This window comes from Rattus rattus, chromosome 2 (genome assembly GCF_011064425.1).
Source record: "Rattus rattus isolate New Zealand chromosome 2, Rrattus_CSIRO_v1, whole genome shotgun sequence".
In the NCBI taxonomy this organism is placed as follows: domain Eukaryota; kingdom Metazoa; phylum Chordata; class Mammalia; order Rodentia; family Muridae; genus Rattus; species Rattus rattus.
In genome coordinates this window covers 151370481-151388470 of record NC_046155.1, presented here as the reverse complement: position 1 = coordinate 151388470, position 17990 = coordinate 151370481, and the positions used below count along the sequence as shown (strand labels likewise).

Genomic DNA, 17990 nt, shown 5'->3' with positions numbered 1-17990 from the left:
GATCAAGTAGGCTTCATCCAATGGATGCAAGGTTGGTTCAATATATGAAAATCCATTACCGTAATCCACCATATAAACAAACTCAAAGAACAAAATCACATGATCATCCCCTTAGACACTGAAAAAGCGTTTGACAAAATACCACACCCCTCCAGTTAAAAATTACTGGAGAGGCGGGCTGAGGACTGTGCCGCGGGCCAGAGCAATGGGGCACCAAGGGCGGGGACGATGGGGCCTGGCAGCCAGCGGTGGCGGCGATGGCAGTGGTAGGCCTTGCCTAGCAGCCGGGGCTCGGGGAGGTAAGGGTTGAGCCTGCTCTGAGGCCGCCGCGGATGGGCCAAGCTCGGACTGGAGGGGTGGAGCGCGAGCGGAGGACAGCAAGCGAGGCGGGCCAGTGGGCGGGGCGGCTGCGAGTCTGAAGCAGAAGTGAGCGCGAGGGAAAGGGGTTGGGCGAGGCGGTGGGAGGAGCGGCGAAGGGACGGAGGCTGAGCGGCGAGAGAGCGGCGCCGGACCAAAGGCTGCGACCGGGACGAGCGCCCTGAGGTGGCAGCAGTGGCCCCCTGGGCGGGTGCGTGGGCGCCAAGCAAGACTCCTCGGGCAGCCTGAATGAGAACTCAGATGGCCTGAATGAGAACTCCGAGGGCATGGGAGTTCCTCTAGGTCGTAACCAGCCTTTGAAAAAGGAAAAACCAAAATGGAAAAGCTACTATCCCATGACAGACCGCAAACTGCGCAGCAAGAGGGATGAATTCTGGGCCACTAAGCCAGCTTTTGAAGGCCGGAAAGAGATCTGGGATGCCTTGAAGGCTGCTGCATATGCTTTTGAAAGCAATGATCATGAACTGGGCCAGGCCACTGATGGTGCAAACATAACACTACCACACAGCTGACAGAGTGCTGTGATGAGCACCACAGAACAAGATAGAGGAAAAGAGTGGCAGAGACTGGATATCCCTGAGGCCACCTACCAACTCTGGACAGGAATCTCAGCTCCCTCTGCGGCTCTCCACAGGCAAAGACCTTAACTTTGTTGTAGGCAGCACAGACACGGTGTTCCACACGGAAGAGCCGCTTACATGCCACAGAGACTGTGGAGCCAGGCAGCCAGCCGTGGTTCTTCTCTGGCAGGCCTCGCACTGATATGATGAAGCCGGATGAGTTGAAGATCCCCAAGGACTATGTGGTGCAGGTTATAGTGAGCCAGCCTGTGCAAAACCCAACACCAGTGGAGAACTGAGCTGGATTTGCCTTCTTCCACGATCCCTTGGCTCCTTTTTATTGTTACCATTTCCTACTCGAAGGTGTGAAATTTACTTTCACTGCTCTGAATTCCCTATGAATGGATTTAGTTCTGAGGAATTACCAGTGAAAAATTCCAACTGTGATGGAGACCAACAAAAATAATAAAACACACAGAGTACTCTTATAATTACAATTTCTAATTTGAAAGAACAGTTAAGAAATAGATGACCATTTATTTAAAAAAAAAAAAAGTCTCAACTGTGTAATCGCTGTATTTAAATGATTTCGAATGTAAACAGACACCAGACCCATCAAAAACAGTACCAAGGGGCTGGAGAGATGGCTCGGCGGTTAAGAGCACCTGACTGCTCTTCCAGAGGTCATGAGTTCAATTCCCAGCAACCACATGGTGGCTCACAACCATCTGTAATGGGATCTGATGCCCTCTTCTGGTGTGTCTGAAGACAGCTACAGTGTACTTATATATAATAAATAAATAAATCTTAAAAAAAAAAAAACAGTACCAAGCACCTTTTGGACACAGAATTTTTTATGACATATGTCAAATATTTTTTTCTAGAACCATCAATAACAGTTAAAAAACATTTTTTTTTAAAGTGGAACCTAAAAGAGCATAGGGTTTTGCTTCTCTTCTGGGTTTGTATTCCTACTCCATCAGGAAGCAGTGGAGACCGGGAGTTGTCAGTATGGCTTCCCCCGCCTGCCCATCCTTATTCACAGCCACTCATTCCTGCGGCCATCACACTGGCAACAGGATCACGGGGTAGTAATTTAGTAAGTAGTTGGAGCTCTCACTCTCAGTTGAGAACTCTCCAGTCTTCCTGCATAGTCATTTTTTTCTTTTTCTACCCCCACTCCTTCTGCCAACTGCACAGTAATTTTAAAATGTCTGTGGTACCCAGGCTTGACAGCTAGCTACTATGTCATGCCATTGCTGTTCTTGCCGCTCTGCGTAGCCATTTCTGCAGCTGCCTGGCCCTGCCTATACATTTCTGGGCCAGGCAAGACAGAAATGGAGTCTAGCTACTCCCAGTCCAGAATAAAAAGCAGTCCTCTCCTTCCTGCCTGCAGGGAATGTAAGTTAAACCTTCTCTGCCTGTTCCTGGGGAAACTGTGCCTATCTATTCTCAGCCTTGGAGAAAATGCCAATTTAAAATTTTCAAGTGTTTCAAGTGTTCAGCTAACCGGTGTCACTTAATCAGTGTTGGTAGGAACAAATGGTAGCACCTCGCCCTAGACATTTCACTCTGACTCCAGTCACTGTGGTGGCAGTGTTCTTCCCACACCTTCCTGACAAAGGTAAATTAACCTCCATCTGCACACCAGGCTAAGGGACTGGAACTGAGGGAATCAGGCTGACCTTCTCTGGAACCTCTGAAAGCTTGCTCCTGCCAGGCATGGTGGTGCCTGCCTTTAATCTTGGGCCTTGGGAAGCAGAAAGAGGCAATTCTCAGAATGTGAGACCAGCCCAGAGTACATAGCTAGTTCTAGGCCAGCCAGACCTACATAGTGAGGCTATGTCTCAAAAAAAAAAAAAATTGGTTCCCTGAGAAGGGGGCTACCATGTGACCACACTGTCTCTGAGAGTTTGTGAGCAGGAAATGAAGGTAGGTTCTGTGCTCTTCTCAGTCAGGAAATGCCAAACCTCCAGTGCGTATTCAGATGTCAAATGCCAGCATAAGTTTGGTGGCAAAATGAAACTTCTAAGTACTTTAAAATGTAATTTTTGAGGGGTATTAAATTTCCTATAGCCTGTTTAAATCTATCTATAATTGTAACCTATGTTTTGAGAACTCTAACCATTTCCCTAATTCTGTTCATCAATCAAGATTTGTGGCTGTACCTAATTTAAATCTGATGGGGACTCGGTCTAAATTCAGAAGTGCACGGCTTTAGCAATCAAGAAGGACACTCACATGTCCTTGTGGAGGCTCTTGGGTACTCCAGGGCATCACCCACCATCAAGAAGGTCGGTTCCTTTGTCACACTGAATACCAGTATCTCAATCTCCATCAGCTGGAAAAGTGTTTAGAAAACCTATTATTTTTCTAAAGGAAATTTGATGGTGTCATGAATAACTTGATTGTTTTAAAAGGTCTTGTTTGTTTCTTGAAGGTTTGTCCTAAGAGCTTTTTGTTTGGGGGAAATTTTTTTTTTTAATTTTAAAGAAACATATACTTGGAATAATGATCCTCCAGGCATGGTGAGAAAAAAACCTAGGTGCTGGAAATTGTCAAAAGGTTAATAACCTAGGTGAGAAAAAACCATGGTGCTGGTAACTATCAATAGATCAATGTAAGATGGGATCAATACTTGACGTGTATCATTTTAGTATGTAGGGATTTTTGTGTTTTTTTTAATTAAACTTTGAATCAAAAATCAAAACAAAACAAAAAAAGTATTGGAGAGATCAGGAATTCAAGGCCCATTCCTAAACATAATAAAAGCAATTTACTGCAAACCAACAGCCAATATCAAATTATTTGGAGAGATACTTGAAGCGATCCCACTACAATCTGGGACAAAACAAGGCTGCCCATTCTCCCCGTATCTATTCAATATAGTACTTGAAGTGCTAGCTAGAATGATAAGACAACAAAAGGAGATCAAGGGAATATAAATTGGCAAAGAAGAAGTAAAGGTGTCACTACTTGGAGATGATATGATAGTATACATAAGTAACCCAAAATTCTACCAGAGAGCTCCGGCTGATAAACAACTTCAGCAAAGTATCTGGATATAAAATTAACTCAAATAAATCAGTAGCTTTCTTTTATACAAATGATAACAAGCTGAGAAAGAAATTAGGGAAACAATTCCCTTCACAATAGCCAAAGATAATATAAAATATCTTGAGGGTAATTCTAACCAAACAAGTAAAATACCTTTGTGATTAGAACTTCAAGTCTCTCAAGAAAGAAACTGAAGAAGATCTCAGAAAATGGAGCAATCTCCCATGCTCGTGGATTGGCAGATTTAACATAGTAAGAATGGCCTTCCTACCAAAGGCACTCTACAGATTCAGTGCAATCCCCATCAAAATCCCAACGCAATTCTTCAAAGACATGGAAAGAGCAATTCTCAAATTCATCTGGAATGGAAGAGTAGTGAAAACAATTCTTAACAATAAAAGAACGGCCGAAGGAATCAGCATTCCTGTCCTCAAGCTCTACTACAGAGCAATAGTGATAAAATCTCCATGGTATTGGTACAGAGACAGACACGTTGATAAGTGGAATAGAACTGAAGACCCAGAAATAAAACCACACACTTACACACACTTGATCTTTGACAAAGAAGTCAAAAATATACAATGGAAAAAAGAAAGCATCTTCAATAAATGGTGCCAGTCTAACTGGATGTTTGTATGTAGAAAAATGAACACTCCTCCATTGATGGTGGAATTGCAAACTGGTACAACCACTCTGGAAATCAATTTGGAGGTTCCTCTGAAAATTGGAAATAGATCTACCGAAAGACCCAGAAATACCACTCTTAGGAATATACCCAAAAGATGCCCCCATAATGCCACAGGGGCAAATGTTCCACTATGTTCATAGTGGCCTTATTTGTGATAGCCAGAATCTGGAAACAACACAGATGTCCCATGACAGAAGAATGGATACAGAAAATGTGGTTTATCACACAATGGAATACTACGCAGCTATTAAGAGTGAGGACATCCTGAGTTTTGCAGGCAAATGGATGGAACTGGAAAATATCATCCTTAGTGAGGTAACTCACTAAAAGGACATGTATGGTATATTCTCACCAATAAGTGGATATTTTCCAAAAACAACAACAACAACAACAACAAAACAAGTACAGAATACCCAAGATACAGTCACACTTGGGAGGAAGAAGAAAGCAACCACACGGAGGGAGGGAGTAAGGGACCTGGGAGGGAAAGGGAATGGGGGAGACGAACATGATTTGGTATTGGATGGGGGAAAAGGACTGAGGGACAGCAGAAAGAATGGAAACAGGTGACCTCGGGAGGAAGAAGGTTGGGAGGACCCTCCAGAGTGTACCAGAGACCTGGGAGGTGAGGGACTCTTAGGACTCAAGGTGAGGGGCACCTTAAATGAAATGCCCTACAGTGGGCAGAGGGAACTTGTTGAGCCCACCTCCAGTAGAAAGAGATGGCATCAAGTGAGGGATGGGATTGCCATCCCACAGTCAAAACTGTGAGCCGTAAAAATTTCTGTCTGTAAGAACTGCAGGGGTGGACATGGAGAAGAGCCTGAGGTAATGAAGGTCCAGCCACAGGCCCAAGGTGGGATCCAGCTCAAGGGGAGGCCCCAATACCTGACACCATTATAGGCTATAAAGTGCTTACAAAAATGGACTTCTCATAACTGCCCTCTGAAAGACCCATCAAGCAGCTGAAAGAGTCAGATGCAGATATTTGCACCCAACCAATAAACAGGAGCTGCTGACCCCTTTGGTTGAATTAGTGACAAGCTGGAGGAAGCTTAGGAGGAGGGCAACCCTGTAGGAAACCAGCAGTCTCAACTAACCTGGACCCATGAGATCTTTCAAAAGCTGGATCACCAACCAGGCAGCATGCACCAGATGAGATGAGGCATACATATACAGCATACATACACATATACAGCAGAGGACTCCTGGGTCTGAATTCAGGCAGAGAAGATGCACCTAACCCTAAAGTGACTGGAGGCCCCAGAGAGTTTAGAGGTCTGGTGGGGTGGGGACATCCTTGTGAAGACAGGGATGGGGGTGTAGGATGTGGAACTGTCAGAGTATGGACCGGGAAGGGAGTAAAATCTGGAGTACAAAAATAAATTAATTTTAAAAAAAGATAATAGGAAAGGACATAACTGCAGAGCATGGCTGTGAACCTTTACAAACTCAACCATGGTGAAACCTCAAATATAATTTTAAAACCAGTGGTGGTACCTTTGCTAGAGCAGGTGAATAAAGCTTAGAGGTATTACACACACACCCATATACACATATGCATGCATGCACACACACACACACACACACACACATATGCATGCATGCACACACACATACACACACACACACGAAAGATAAAATCAAGAAAGATAAAATAATTAGGCAATGTGTGCTTTCCCTCCTTTAAAAGTTATGAAGCAGAATTTTCTGCAACGAGTCTTTCATACAAAGACACCAAACAAATTGAATCAGGTACTTGTGTACTGTTAACCCAGCATTTTAAGTATAAGAATAAAAATACCATTTTAAAAGTCTGTTATTGCTCCAGTGATTTGAAATGTGAAGACTGTAATTATTTCTGTATTTCTGTCCTTCATATTTGTATATCGGAAATATTCTGTTTTAAATTTTGTAATTTTAATCACTCTTATATATTCAATGACACCAACCCCTTGCTTATACTTTCATTCTGAATTATAGCTACACTTCTAGATCCATTAAATTTATATAGTTCATAAAATGTCTTGTTAACAGAATTTGAAAATAATTTCCCTTCTAAAAATGCTGTCTATTAAGATGGATGAAGCAAAGAAGTGCAGACCGACAGGAGCCGGATGTAGATCGCTCCTGAGAGACATAGCCAGAATACACAAATACAGAGGCGAATGCCAGCAGCAAACCACTGAACTGAGAATAGGATCCCCGTTGAAGGAATCAGAGAAAGAACTGGAAGAGCTTGAAGGGGCTCGAGACCCCATATGTACAACAATACCAAGCAACCAGAGCTTCCAGGACTAAGCCACTACCTAAAGACTATACATGGACTGACCCTGGACTCTGACCTCATAGGTAGCAATGAATATCCTAGTAAGAGCACCAGTGGAAGGGAAGCCCTGGGTCCTGCTAAGACTGAACCCCAGTGAACTAGACTGTTGGGGGGAGGGCGGCAATGGGGGGAGGGTCGGGAGGGGAGAGCCCATAAGGAAGGGGAGGGGGGGGGATGTTGCCAGGAAACCAGGAAAGGGAATAACCTCAAAATGTATATAAGAAATACTCAAGTTAATAATAATAATAAAAAAAATGCTGTCTATTGTTGTCATGTTAACAGTAACAAGCCTTGTGAGCTGCCACTTGCCTGAAGGCTGGACCAGTGAACCTCACCTTGTATAAATATCCCCGGTCCCCACAGCCTCTGGGAGAGTCCATTTGCTCACCATTTGCTAAGTCTAAAAGCAAACTGAGCACCATGCGGCTGAGCACGTGTATTCTGACCATTCTGGTTGTTTGTTGCTATGAAGGTGAGTATTATTTACGATTAATTCAGCCACAGCTCCTGCTAAGTTTGTCTCTTTTAAGAGTTGGTATGTATCTATGTGATAAGGTTGAGATCAGGGAAAAGCAATAATCTCGAATTTATTCCAACCTCTTTAACTAGCCCTCCTCAAAACAGCCCAGGTACATTCAACTAAGTTTTTCCTACTTAGGAAGTTTGGTGTGGGGCCAGAATGAACAAAGATCAGGAAATACTTTTACTAACTAAAGGGTTTCTGTTTGTGTGGTATTTTTCCACTTCATTGTATCTGGGAAGGTGACTTGAGAAAACTCTCCATTCTCAGCAGTCAATCTTCTCTGAAACTGTGAGTAATACCGTTTCAAATCCTTCAACTCTGAAGATAATCAGACCTGTGTAGTCTGATCAGTTTCCTGGGAGTCCTAGCAATAATGGTGATAGAATGGTGTGGTCGTTACCAGTAAGATATCGGTTTCTCTTATTATTTTTTTAAATTGGGCGGAGCTTTACTGCACGAACTGTGGATGTGGATCCAGTACACTCTCGTAAATCTGTGTATCAACTAGGAACCAAAAGACAAGATTGGAGATAGATAAGTGATTCGGTAAAAACTAGTGAATGTTGCCAAATGCAAACAAAACAAAACAAAACAAAACTGGGAGACTCAAACACCTCTTTTTCTTTCCTTCCCTTCTCCTTCTCCTCTTCCTTCCCTCTCCTATTTCCCTCCAGTCTTTTCTTCCTGGCACTAATCTTTTCCTCTCCTCCCTATCTGCTGCCTCCCCTCCCCTCCCTCCTCCACTTAATCCCCTCCTCTTTTCACCTAAATTTTGTTTTCCTTCTTCATCTTTACCCTCTTTACATTTATTTTTTTCTGTTCTTCATACATTTCGGAGGTCTCAGAACTTCTGACACCTTATAACAAATTCCTTCAAAAGCCACTTGTCACTTAGGAAGGATCATAATTTGGCCTCTCAGTAATTTTTGATTCATTTTTAGAAATTACGTGAAATGTGTTTAAGAAAGATAAAACAAGTCATTCTTTCAAAGCGAGATGTAAATGTTAACACATTATCATTTGTGGTCATCAATACATAATATAAATGCTCAATGTTTCATTTCTTACACGCTGGAAACTTGTTTTTAATCCCTATATGTTCCTTAATGAAAACTCATCACTTGCTTTTGAAAAATGAATAAGGGTTCTTCTCCCACCTATGACTTTCACATTTTCTAGAAATGTGTGACTTTAGATAATGTGTTTGATGTAACTAAGGTTTGAATTTTTTCCTTCCAGGTTAGAAAGTAGACTAGTAGTTCTCAAGGTTGTAAAGAAAAGAGCATATAATTTCATGTGATGCACAAAGCATAAGCATGGATAGGTGTAATCATTGCTCAGTGAATATCTCTTTGTAATTATACACACTGATTTTTCCAAGAACCATGCTTAATGGTATGCTAACATTAAAAGAAAATTCATTCCCCACAAGTCATTCTAAATGTTTATAGAGTTTTATAAATATACTTTGTTATACTAGCTGAGGAGAGATTCATGCAAAAAAAACTCAATTAATTAAAAAGAAAATAAGCTGGAGGTAGTGTCACATTCCTGTAATCCCGGCACTTGGGAGGCAGAGATAGGTAGATCTCTGAGTTTGAACCTTGAGGCCTCCCTTGGTCTACAGAGTGAATTCCAGGACAGCCAGGGCTACACAGACAAAACCTGTCTTGAAAAGAAAACAAAAACAACAAAAAAGTAATTTTGATTAACTAACCTTTTCCCCTTTCTCCATACACTATCAGCTAATGCCAACCATGTCTGTGAAGCTGTTAAGCACGAAATCATAACCCTCATACTAAAGAGGGAAGAAGAACTGAAGACAGAACTTGAGAACTATGATGCATCACTAGAGTCCACTGAAGCAAAACTGAAGGTGAAGAAATGTGTAGAGCAGATGAGCTGTGGAGACAGATATCGAGTATCAGAAGCGCTGGTATGGTCACTTTACTTTTCACTCTCAGAAGGCCACAAATGAAGTTAACTTGTCATTCTGTGGGGGACATATGAGTGGGTGGAAACATAGGACATCCATGGTTCAGGAACACACTGCTGATCAGACAGAGTTCAGTTGTAAACAGTGCCTGGGGTATCTGCCTCCTTCTAGAGTTTCACCCTAGAATCAACACTCCTGTGGCTTTCTAATAAGCACAAATAGGGCCCTTCAAAATGAGGATTCAAGGCTAATTCTATTGTGAATCAAAGGAAGTTACACCTGGGGACTTGTGGCCCACTCTGTCCCCTCCTGATCACGGAAAAATCATAGAGAGGTAGGAACTTGGGCCTCAGTGCTGAGTCCGTTCCGGGTGTGTTTACATGAATTTGGAACAAGTTTCTGCAAGTAAGCATTATTCTGTGTTATTTCCCCAAGCACACTTTCCATTTTCCCCTTCTGTCTTTCCACAGTGTCCTCCATGGACTCTTGCATTGTTAACGTTTCTTCTCCAGGAGTTGCCTGACTCTCTTTACCTTTCTGCTCTAGATTTCTGTTTATTTCCAGAGAGAAATTGTATCGGAATATGATTGGCAAAGATGGACAGAAATACATTTGCTTGAAACCACCTTGTTCTGCGAGATTAATTGACTTTCCCTACTTAAAATGAATGACTCAATATATTGTACTTAATGGGTTTTGATTGAATACTCAATGTATTGCACCAGTTAATTACACTCACTGCATGTTACCATCTGTCCATTGTTATCTAAGGCTTGGGTCTTGCACTTAATGTGTTTCGATATTTTTAAAAACTTGAATTTTTCCATGATGGTTAAAAAAGGTACAGAGATTCTGCTCTAAAACCATCTGGCCCTGTGCGTTTTGTTTTGGCTGAGAGACTCTAATGACTGTTTCTACTTCCTTAGGAGTTACATTTATATAGTTTACCTGATCGTGATTTAATTGGTAATTTCTACCTGTCAAGAAAATCATCCATTGCAGTTAGATTTTCCAATTTTGTGAGGTATAAGCTTTTGAAATAAAACCTAATGATTCTTTAAATTTCTTCAGTGTCTGTATTTATGTCTCTCTTTTCATTTCTGAGTTTGCTAATTTAGATAGTCTTTCTGCCTTGTAATTAGTTTGGCTAAGAGTTTGTCTATCTTACTGATTTTCTTAAAGAACCAGCTTTTGGTTTTGTTGATTATTTATATTGTTCTCTTTGTTTATAATTGATTAATTAAAGTACTAAAGACAGGAGAGAAGAAAGTGACCAGGTTGTAAAGTGAATAAATATATTAATTAATGGAAAAAGCTACATATAATCTCTATCAACATTACTATCAAGCCTGGGGATCAGGCATCAGAAACAATGTGTTTTGTTAAGTGTAGTCTGGCTCTGCCCTGCAAGTAAGTTTTTCCATCTCTGGCCATAAAAAAAATGATCAAAGATGATGATAAACATTGGCCTATTCTGTGGCCACTGTATTAAAATGTCTTGTTGCTACCCCTGTGCAATGTGCCATTCATTGTTTAAGCACTCCAACTCAGTATCTTCCTCATTCAAACTATGGTTCTACTTAAGACAAGTTCCATATTCTGAAAGAAAAGCCCTGATTGTCATAAAGTTCACTGAAGTAAAGCATCATCCTCTATATTTCTTACATAAAATGCAGTGCAACTTCTCAATCAGTAATTCTAGCATGGAAGCTTTGTTCTGATCAAAACAACATATTCTCTACTTTATGGCTAATGTCCAGTTATAAGTAAAGTGAATTGATGAATAAAGGAAAGGGGCTGTCTACAAACAACAAATATTCATGAATAATTGATGGATTGTTTTCCTTAAAAATCCTTTTCTCAGGGTTGCGGATTTGACTCAGTGGTAGAGCGCTTGCTAGGCCCTGGGTTTGGTCCCCAGCTCTGAAAAAAAGAAAAAGAAAAAAATCCTTTTCTCGATATTTCTTTCCTTCAATACTTCAATTTCCTTTTCTCAATATTTCCACATTTTCTTCCCCAGTAATGCAATCATGGCTTTGTACCATATCAGGACAAAGGAGAAAATGAGAGAGAAGGAAAAGGGGGCTTTGGGGATGGATCCTGCCTAATGTTCTAAACATGGTCCATATCCTCTATTCTGATAGGGGCTTGCTCCGAGGGACAGTATGAATGTGCTTCAGATAGTTCAGGTTGTTAACATCCCTGCCTCTTAAACAAAGTAAAGTAAAACTTCTTCTGAGTTTATGCCACAATCACCAGCAACATATACAGTACACACAAGGGTAGATGTTTCAATAAGACAGATGTCCCAACCATAGTCCATGTAATAGGAAAGAAACTGAGACAGAATGTTTAATGATAAACAATGGCAGATCTTAAAACCACTGTGAGAGATACAGATTTCAAGCTTCAAGGAAATAATTGAAAGATAGAACTAAAAAATAAGTCAGCACTTGGGTCATCCTTCTTCTTGAGCTTCATGTGGTCTGTGGATTGTGTCTTGGGTAATTTGAGCTTTTGGGCTAATAGCCACTTATCAGTGAATACATACCATCTGTGCTTTTTTGTGATTGGGTTACCTCATTCAGGATGACATTTTCTAGTTCCATCCATTTGCCTATGAATTTCATGATGTCATCATTTTTAATAGCTGTGTAGTACTCCATTGGGTAGATGTACTGCATTTTCTGCATCCATTCCTCTGTTGAAGGACATCTAGGTTCTTTCCAGCTTCGGGTTATTATAAATAAGGCTGCTATGGATATGGTGGAGCATACGTCCTTGTTATATGTTGGAGCATCATTTGGGTATATCCCCAAGAGAGGTATAGCTGGGTCCTCAGCTGATTGGGATCAGATCTCACCAGATTAGAACATTTGGGTGATACTCCTCTATCTTAGTTCATCCTGATGCTAGCATATGGAGCCCCCAATCTGCCAGTCAGATTACTAGGACCCACACATGATGTTGAAGTTCCAGTGGCTTCCTTGACACTCACTGCCATATCCTTTCCGTCGGGTGATTAATGAGGAGGAGATCTTGAAAAGCTGAAGACAGGCTTCCCAACTGAACAGATCTCAGTGCTGTGTTTGTGTTTCAAAATCTCAACACAAATGAGGGCTGTGACCCCTGTTTCTCTTCCAGCAAGCATGTCAGCCAACCAAGGAAATAGAGCTGAGTAGCATCAGAAGGGTAAGAGAATTACCCAGTCCACAGGTTGCCAAATATGTGTCATCTGCAAAGGCCATGGTGTGCAAGTAAATACAATGTAAGAAGGAAAGACGCACATGGCAAACCCCATACTCTTCCAATAGTGGCTCAACACCAACAGAAACCACAGGAAAAATGAAACACCACAGTCCAACAGGCTCTCTTCTCCCCTACCTCACGTGACCATGAGGCTGATCTTTCTATTATTATTAGTTCTTTGAAGAATTTGAACAGTGTATTTTGATCATTTTCACCCCCTTTCCTCAATTCCTCCACTATGTGTTCTCTGCTTCCCTATTTACTTAACTTTGTGCCTTCTTCTCTGAGAAGTTGTTGGTTTTTAAGCCCACTGAGTCCAATTTGTGCTATACATACACGCACAAATGTGTGGCCTTCCATTGGCACAAGGTTGAACTGACAGAAAGCACACTTGAAAAGAAAACTGATTCTCCCTTTCCCAGAAGCTACCAATTGACAAGAGCTCTTAAACTCGTGTGGGACTTTCAGCCCAACTCCCCTGTCTGTGCTGGGATATTTTTCTGGTTTAAGCTGGTACAGGTCTTGTGCATGCCATCACAACTGCTGCAAGTCCATTTATTCAGCCAGCTGTGTCTGGAGACATGGTGTCCTTACAGCTATTCTTGCCAGCCCAAAAAAAGCTAGGTCCATCTTATTTTTGGTTTACTATGTTGCTTCTGCATTGTTCTTTTTCTTAAGTAGTTACTTAGCACTGAAGTTTTTTTAATGTTTTTACTTTTTAAACCCTTTACACATTCATCTAGATATGCTTATTTTGATTTCTGAGTAACTGTGTCTCTTTTTTTATTTTTTTTAATTTTTGTGCTCCATTTTCTTTTTCATTTTTCTTTCCTTTTATACTTAGTAAGTTGGGAAGTTTTGTTTTTGGTTGGTCGCTGGCTTGCTTGTGGTGATTGTAGTTGTTTTAAAGCGATCTTTTAGGTTTTTTGGTTTGTTTTTGTTTTTGTTTTTTTTTTTGGGGGTTTTTTTGTCTTTTAATGTTTGTCTAATTTTGGATTTGAAGTTCCTAAATACTGGGGGATTTTTTTTCCTTTTCCCCCTAATATCTTCCTCACTTCCATTCCTCATCATAACATTTATTTATTTATTCTTTGAAGGTTTCGTAGCCCTCCTGTGATTGTCCATTTGCCCTCTCAGCACATCTCCCTCACTTTGTCCATTTTTAGTTTCAATGTATCCCACTGAGTCCAATTAGTGCTGCACATAAGTGCATGGGTGCAGGGCCATCCACTGGGCATAGCAAATGGATCAATGTCCACACCCGAATAGGAAAAATTACTTTTTCCCAGCAGCCATCAACTGCCAATAAACACTCAGCTAGGGGCCTAAGACACTCTCTCTCTCTCTCTCTCTCTCTCTCTCTCTCTCTCTCTCTCTCTCTCTCTCTATCTCTATCTCTATCTCTATCTCTATCTCTATCTCTATCTCTATCTCTATCTCTATCTCTATCTCAGTGTGGGGTTTCTCTGTGTAGCCCTGACTGTCTTGGAACTTGCTATGTAAAACCAGGCTGACTCAAACTTCAGAAGATCTGGCTGCATCTGTCTCCAGAGTGCTGGGAGTAAAGGCATGTTCATGTTGCTATTTTTAAATGGCATGGTCTAGGGCAGCACTTGTGTAAGTAACCACAGCAACGGTGACTTCATGTGTGCAATAGCCATGCCGATTCCATAAGATAGCCTTTTTTCAGCACTCATCTTTTTCCTCTAGCCTTTATACTCTACGTCAGTCCTCTTCTATGATGCTCTCTAAATATTCAGGTGGTGGGGAGAGGTTGATACAGATGTCTCACTTAAGGCTGAATACTCATATTAACTTAAAATTAGCAGATTGACACATTATCAGTCTCTCCACTAACCACTGCTCACTGCAAAAACAAAATTCATAAACCAAGACCTGGAATACCACAAATGTATAAATATAAACCAATATTCAGAAGGCAGTTTGATAACAAGAACATTTATCAAAGTAACAATAGTTGGTGTCTCATAGCTGCATGTCTTCTGAGCCATAGGGTTTTGACCAGGTTTACGATAAGAGACATGAATTCCTTCCTATGAAGTAGGCTCCAAATTCAGGCATAAAGTGGTTGGTTATCCCCTTATCATCCACGTCGCTATTATGTCTCTGGGCATATCTTGTGTGGTAGGCTGGCATTGTATTGTGCAGGGTGCAGTCCCTAACGTGAGATTTTGACTTTGGAACCCCATTAACCACATAAAACATAGGGTACAACAGTACATATCTGTAACAATGTTGGTAAGGTAAAGACATGAGTATCCCTGGACCTGCTGAACAGCCAATCTAACTGTATTTCTCAACTTCTTCACTGTAGCTGGATTGTGCAATTTTGTCAATTTTTCTTTTTTGTAATTATATATAAATAACCATTTTTATATATGCATATTATATGTGTATATAATATAATGTATTATATATTCTAGTATATATATATATTACATATACACAGATATATGTGTATATATGTATCAGGAAGCATCTAGCATGTAGAATGCAGCATGTAGTATGTAATTAGAGAATAATATTACTGAGTACTGTATACTGTGTAAGGTATACCGTGTAATATATAACATGTAAATATGGTATATAATATATAACATGTAGTATATAATATATAACATATGATACATAATATATAATACGCAAAACACAATACACAATACCTTATACATAATACATATAGATGATACATAATATATGACATAACATGACATAAAGTATATGATATATCATATGCAATACATTATATGATATATAATACATAATATTTGGTACATATTTATATGCATAATATATAACATATTATATATGACAAGCTCCATATTCTGCAAGAAAATCCCTGATCGTCGTAAGCTTCACTGAAGTAGATTCACTGTGCTCTCCATTCCTTACATGAAATGCAGCACAACTTTTCAATAATTCAAACATGCAAGCTTGTGTTCCAATCAAAACCACCTATTCTTTTAGGACTAATGGATCTTTCTTATGTCTCTCTGAATATTTCTACATTTCCTCATTAAAGCAATCATAGCTTTGTATCACATCAGGGTACAGTAGGAAATGAGAATGAAGACTAGAAGTGGTTTTAGGGATGTATCCTGCTCACTGTTCTAATGTAGTTGGTGGTCAGTGTCTGAGAGATCTTAGGGGTCCAGGTTAGTTGAGACTGCTAGTCCTCCCGTGGGGTTGTCCTCCTCCTCAGCTTCTTCCAGTCTTTCCCTAATTCAACCACAGGGGTCTTTGGCTTCAGTCCATTGGCTGGGTATAAATGTCTGCATCTGTCTCAGTCAGCTGCTTGTTGGATCTCACAGAGGATAGCCATGCTAGTCCTGTCTATAAGCATACCCTAGCATCAGTAATAGTGTCAGGCCTTACAGCCTCTCCTTGAGATGGATCCCAATTTGGGCCTATTACTGCATCACCTTTCCCACAGTCTCTTTTCCATGTCTGTCCCTGGAGTTCTTTTAGGCAGGAACAATTCTGGGTCAACGGTTTTGACTGTGGGAGGGCAATCCCATTCCACCACTTGATGCCCTGTCTTTACGCTGGAGGTGCTCTCTACAAATTCCCTTTCCCCACTGTTGGGCATTTTATCTAAAGTCCATCTATTTGATTCTTAAGACTCTCTCACCTCTCAGATCTCTGGTACATTCTAGAGGTTCCAACTACCTCCCACCCTCAGAGGTTGCATATTTCCATTCATTTTGCTGCCCCCTGAGGGCTTCTCTCCGCCCCCCACCCCCGCTTGCTCATGTTTCCCTTTTCCCCTTCTCTTCCCCTCTTCCATCCAGCTCCCTCCCTCCATCTACCTACTGTGATTTCTTGCTTCTCCCTCCCATGTTATTGAAGCATCCTAACTTGAGCCCTTCTGCTTAACCTTATGGAGTTCTGTGGATTGCCTCCTAGACATTCTGTAATTTTTTGGCTAATATCCACTTATCCATGCATGACTACATACCATGCATGCTAATTTGGGTCTGACTTACCTCACTCAGGTATTTTTTAGTTCCATCCATTTGCTTGCAAAATTCGTGATGTCCTTGTTCTTAATAGCTGAGTAGTATTCCATTATGAAAATGAACTACATTTCTGCCTCTCTTCTTCCATTGTGGGACATCTGGGTTGTGTCCAGCTTCTGATCATCACAGATAAGGCTGCTATGAACATAGTGGAGTATGTGCCTCTGGTATGGTGGGGCGTTTTTTGAGTATATGACACAGTGTTTAAAGAGACAATGAGGGGACAGACAAAGCTCAGGGCACTCATGTTTCTGGTCTGAATTTTTCTCTTTCCAGAAGTGACTTGCATTGGGATTGCAAATGCAGTTCAGAAACTGTAGACATCCAGCTCCCTTCACATGTGTGGGGTGGGTTTTATGTCTCGCCTACTCTAAAACCACATTGCAAAGATTATTCAGTCACAGGACCTATCCAGAATGCTGGAGTCTTTGGAAGTAGATAAAGGGTGGAATAATATTAATGGTTATCATGCTTCCAGACTTCTGGGATACCTCAGATGATACCATAGAAATAGAGTTGGCCACTTGAGATGCCATACAATACTTAAGAGTAGGTGACATTTTGAGAGAATTCTTTCTCAGTGCTGTCCCCATTTTTATGATAAAAGCATTCAAAAAGTCTAAAAGATTGGCTGAGGGATAGAATATAGTCTGGCAAAAAAAATACCTGTTCCACCACCAAATAAATAAATAATCCTGGCAGAGATGTGAGGCAATCATCTTTTCATAATTTACCCAATATTGTTGGCCCTTACAGTGACCCATAAAATTTTACTTTCAGATAAGTAAGTAGAGCCAACAAGATGAATTGGTGCATGTCTTAGACAGGGATACTATTGCTGCACCCATGACCCATGCTGCAACACCATGACCAAGAAGCAAATTGAAGAGGAAAGGGTTTATTCAGCTTACACTTCCACATTACTGTTCTTCACCAAAGGAAGTCAAGACTGGAATTCACATAGGGCAGGATCCTGGAGGCAGAAGCTGATGCAGAGTCCATGGAGGGGTGCTGATTACTGGATTAGTTCCCCAGGCTTGCTCAACATGCCTTTTTAATAGAATCCAAGACCAGATTCAGCACAGGGATGACACCACTCACAATAGGCTGGGCACTCTCCTTTGATCACGTATAGTTGGATCTCATGGAGGCATTTCCTCAACTGAAGCTCCTTTCTCTGTGATGACTCTAGCTCCTGTCAGGTTGGCACACAAAGTCAGCCAGTACAAC

General features: G+C 41.0%; 1 pseudogene; it reads left to right on the top strand.

Moving 5' to 3' along the window:
• The first annotated feature begins 228 nt into the window (after positions 1-228).
• Positions 229-1237, top strand: LOC116893303 (annotated as a pseudogene).
• Positions 1238-17990: the final 16753 nt, after the last annotated feature.